Below are 5,606 nucleotides of genomic sequence, written 5' to 3'. Positions count from 1 at the left end.
GAGAAAACAAAAATTCCCCCCTTCCCCCCAGGAAAAAATTCACCCCCTCCTCCGCTTTCTCATCCCAGCTGACGCACAAAAAGGTGAATCGGAAAAGAAACAAAAATTAGATAAGGGTGAATGGAGAGGTAGGGAAGGGTTGGGGGGGGGGGGGGAGGTAGTTGCATCTAGTCCCAGTGTGTTTGTACGTGTGTACGTGTGTGAGTCCTATATGTGTGTTAGGTAGAGAGTTTTACACTCGTATTTCCCGTCTCTCAGACTTATATATACGTATGTATGTAATGTCCTTTGGGGAAGTGGACCAATGCACACGATAATTCACAGCATAGTAATGGAATATCTGTGGAAGGAAATTATATATATATATATATATATATATATATATATATATATATATATATATATATATATATATATATATATATACTGACGGAATGGTACCTCAAAGCTGGACGCCCTTTGGTCCAGACCAAATCAACCGTGCCTCAGTCTCCCTCAACACCCATTGACAATAAGGGAGATAGAAAAAAGTGTCTATATTGCATATATTGCCAAACACACAAGAACCTTAGTGGTAGGGATTTTTTGTTTTGTTTTTGTTTTTAGCTTTTCAGTGGAAAGAAATAAAGTATAGCAGACTTGTGTTGACAGAGGAATGGCGTGCTTTGAACTCGTTAGGAACATGATTGGGTAGTTAGAAACACTTGACAGCTGTGTGTGGCAACAGATCTTTTCAACAAGGACATAAGTCAGGGACGTGAGAGAAAGTGACTTCTATCCTCCTGTTTTTTTTTTTCTTTTTTCAAAGTTTCGGGTCATCAGGCGCTACGATAGTTGTTGTTGAGGAAGAGAAGGGAAAAAGTTGGAAGACTCGCGAGAAATACACTTACGTCTCGCTCCCGAAGGAGGCTAACACTGATGACCCAAGACGCCTAGGTTCTTAGGTCCTCTCTCTCTCTCTCTCTCTCTGTCTCTCTCTCTCTCTCTCTCTCTCTCTCTCTCTCTCTCTCTCACGCGGCTGTGAATAACACACCCACCTCCGCCCCTTACGTAACTTGAGAGGGGAACCAATAATGAAAAAAAAAAGAAAAAAATAAGGAAAAAAAATATCTTGTTAGGAAACCTGGTCTTGTGTATGTGGGTGTGTTGGGAGATGGGAGACGACCGCTGACCTAATTATCTCATTCGTTGGATGTTGGCAGAAGCTGGTTGTTGTAATCATTTCCTTCCTTTATCATCCCCTCCCCTTTTCCTGATAAAACTGGGTGGCATAACGCGCTGGCGTGGGATGTTCATCATCCTCAGCGATTGATTATGTGTGTGTTGGGGGGGGACGTCAGAGGCTGAGGGAGCCAGAATACATGGAAAATACAGATTAAGTGATTTTAGCTCACTTGAATTATTTTTTTTTTTTTCCCCAGGGAGTTGGGACCCTATTTACTGTATGGTAGGCTGCCTCCATTACAAGTAGCATCAGTTCCCACTGGCTTCAAAATACATCACGTAAAAAAAAAAGATGTAAAGATTTCATGTCAATATTTGTAAGGCCGAAAAAAACATCATTTATTTTTTTTTGAAAAAAACATCATTTATTTTTTTTTTTTTTTTTTGCCATTCTGTTAATCTTCTGGCATTACTTATCCTCTTACTCTAAATTTAGACCATGTGTTTCAACATTTTTGTTTTTATATGATGCTCTAGTGATCATTTTCATTTTTTCCGAAAAAGTCTTATTATAATCGTTCTCGCACATTGCTCTATTTTCACCTTCCACTTTCCCATCCTAGTTATTATCATGCCACAATGCTATATTTTCGCTCATCTTATCCATAGACATGATATATACATATATATTTATTACACATTTTATGTAATTCATGGTTTTCATGCTTCCTATTTTTCTGTAATATATATATTTCCCTTTCCAATAGATCCTTCTCTTTGTGTTCTCCTTTTTTGATGATGTATTTGTCATTTGTTTTGTGTTCCGTGTATCTACGTACAAAAGAAAATATGTTTCATTCCATCAACGTCTTTGTCTTTTTCCATCGCGTCAGTCGGTTCATTTCCAGTCAATCCAATACATTGCAGGTACCCACCCTATGAAGAGTACCATTTCTCCATGTTTTCTAAATTCTTAATTGTACATCACGTACGGAAAGTACATTTTTATCCATGAACATCCTCTCTTTCCAGTCCTTGAGCCCATTTTGAGTCGGTTACTATCAATCTATCATTTCCAGAAGGTATTTTTTCCCCCCCCCCCATCATTTGGACTCTCATGATTAGCATCTACGTCTGTCTGTGTAGTGAGGCGAGTCCTTCATCCGCTCTTACCATATGTGTTATTCCAGGACCCATTTCCCCCCTAATCACGAATCCCAGTCCACTACCCTCTTGTTATCCCAATCACCCTCTTCAGTATACCAGATAATATCACCAATCTTTTTTTTTTCTAAACGTTCAAAGTCTTTATCCTGCTTAAAACATCCTTCTTTCTCCTATCTGTTAACATCACGAGCCATGATGAATGATATTTCATATCTTTAACGGTATTGACCCCATGACGATCAATAATTCTGGTCATCAACAGGATTACGTGTTCTTGTAAGTGACCAGGTTGTCGTGACCCAGCCCCTCTTGCATCTTCATGTTTCAGACAAGTTAATTAACCTGCCATATTCAGGGGTCATAACCTCTTTTTGCCCCCACAGCATTTTTGTATCCTAAGTGCTCTTTACTCCACTATGATTTTAATTTCCTAAAAATCATCACACTCTATCCACCTGGGTGCATATCATCTTCATATTGTTCTAGATCACTTATAATGTCTTTTCCCCCTTAGTTTTCGTAACTGTAGCCAATCCTGGGGATGCATAGCCACCTCATAGTTTAAATCCATGCGGTGCAAAGTTCCCTCATACGTACAGAGCATTAGAGAGATGCCTGAGGCTATATGCAAGTAGGGTGTACTGAGGAAGGACAGAAGAGTGAGGGAAAGGGGTAATAGTTGAGGCCAGCCACTTCAACACGCCTCCGTTCCTCTCACGTCACCCGTACGGCTGTGTTGGTGTCAGGTCCGTGTCGCCTAACCTAACCTAACCTCTTCTTGTGTGCTGCCACCCATTTTGATCCTCGCGTGTCGTAGGGACTTGGATGAATCTGTTCCCCTGGCTCTCTCGACGTCCCAAGACCATACGAGAGGGTGACGCACACACCACACGAGTCTTTGCTATATATATATATATATATATATATATATATATATATATATATATATATATATATATATATTATCCTTCCATCGGATTTCTTTTGTTTTTTGTTTTCCACTTCATGGACAGTTCTTCTTGAATACATTTTTTTGGGGGATGGTTCTTTTCCTGTTGCTCGAACACTGTTGTGGAGGATGGCATAGTGTGACGTCTCGTCCTCTATCTTGTCGCCACTTGGTGTCCATCACATGATTTTGATCCCGTTGCCCTACGCTCTCTCTCTCTCTCTCTCTCTCTCTCTCTCTCTCTCTCTCTCTCTCTCTCTCTCTCTCTCTCTTTCTCTCTCTTGTGAAACGGTCTTGTGTTCTCAGTCTTCACCCCTTTTCACTTCTATCCTTACGGTATCCGTTTTATATTCTCCATACCAACCCTATTCTCTCTCTCTCTCTCTCTCTCTCTCTCTCTCTCTCTCTCTCTCTCTCTCTCTCTCTCTCTCTCTCTCTCATGCGCCAGAATTCACCGTCACAGCGAGAAAAGTGTTAACGCAGATAGGTAAGTTGAAGACTAATAAAAAGTCCAGGTCCTGATCGTTTCAATCTACGAGTAATTAAAAACCTTCGAACACGAAATTGCAAAACCGTCGACCTATATTTTCAATAAATTTCTCCAGGATGGAATAGTTTATGTACCTAACTCTCTCTCTCTCTCTCTCTCTCTCTCTCTCTCTCTCTCTCTCTCTCTCTCTCTCTCTCTCTCACACACACACACACACACACACACAGTTCTGTAGGTATTATTAGACTTGGACAAGTGGTTGTCAAACTAGAGCAAAATTATATATATATATATGCCTGAGCCAGGTACCCATTTTATCGACCAACCACTAGAGGTGGATGAACAGCTGGGTGGACTGTGGACTGATTGCCTTAATTCAGGATTCGAACCTATGCGCTCGACCGTGGGCGGCCCGTGAATGCGTCACGGTCAAGACCATTGGACTCTATACGCCCTTCTTTAGCTAGCGTGTTAATGAGTCCGTTAATGAGCTTGTTAATGAGGCTATCCGGGTTTCATTCCCTCCCCTTAATGTCTTTGGGTGTTTTTTTCTACCCGTCCCTGGCCAAGGATAACGTTACAGTCCCTCCCTGGGTTAGCTACCCAAGTTGAGGGGCAAAATTACGGCCCAGCCCTAATCTCTCTCTCTCTCTCTCTCTCTCTCTCTCTCTCTCTCCCTCCTACAGGAGAGGATCTTACCCGGGCGGTGCTTCCTGTCGTGGGAAAGGCTTTCGAGAAGTAATAAAAAGTCATTTCCCCTCTCTCTCTCTCTCTCTCTCTCTCTCTCTCTCTCTCTCTCTCTCTCTCTCTCTCTCTCTCAGCGTGAGGTGTGAGTGATTGGCTTCGTCAGGAGCGACTTGGAATGTTTCCTTAAATAAAAAAAAAAAAAGGAAAGTGACAGATTTTGTAACGTGAGAAAAGAGGAGGAGGAGGAGGGTCATTAAAAAATATCCTCCCTTGATGTGTTTGACCCTATTTTTTTTTCGTGTTTTTTCCTCCCTTTTTTTTTTGACGCTTGTCATTAAACTGGGATTTTCTTTTTTTTTTTTTTTGTCTTTGATGAAGATGACGTCATCCGAACCTGTTGTTGACAAGGAAGAAAATAGTTATCGACGGAAACTTGCCACTTCCTCTGTGATGATAATGATACCCGAATCAAAGCCGAGACACAGTCAGCTTTCGTGGCAGATTTTAAAAGTTCTAATCCCTGGGTTTGATGACGGAGGCTACACGAGCGAAAAGGAGGAGAAAGGACGGCATCAGAACGCGAGGAATGAGAGTAAACATTGTGAAGACATGATGTAAAAAGATTTTAGTTACATGGTGATATGATGATCAAAACATCTTCAATCAGTTTTGTAGTTTTAGCTGAATTGCTGTTCTTTCCAGGATATATATATATATATATATATATATATATATATATATATATATATTTCTTTTTTTCAAACTATTCGCCATTTCCCGCATTAGCAAGGTAGCGTTAAGAACAGAGGACTGGGCCTCTGAGGGAATATCCTCACCTGGCCCCCTTCTCTGTTCCTTCTTTTGGAAAATTTAAAAAAAAAGAGAGGGGAGGATTTCCAGCCACCCGCTCCCTCCCCTTTTAGTCGCCTTCTACGACACGCAGGGAATACGTGGGAAGTATTCTTTCTCCCCTATCCCAGGGATAATATATATATATATATATATATATATATATATATATATATATATATATATATATATATATATATATATATCCTCAATTTTTCATTCGTCTATCAGATTCTCCCTCACTTAATGATCCAAATCTTGGACCTCCATCCCATATATCCATACTGATCATAAATGTAT

The sequence above is a fragment of the Panulirus ornatus genome, chromosome 56 (assembly GCF_036320965.1).
Source record: "Panulirus ornatus isolate Po-2019 chromosome 56, ASM3632096v1, whole genome shotgun sequence".
Classification (NCBI taxonomy): Eukaryota; Metazoa; Arthropoda; class Malacostraca; order Decapoda; family Palinuridae; genus Panulirus; species Panulirus ornatus.
Note: the sequence above shows the minus strand (reverse complement) of the source record.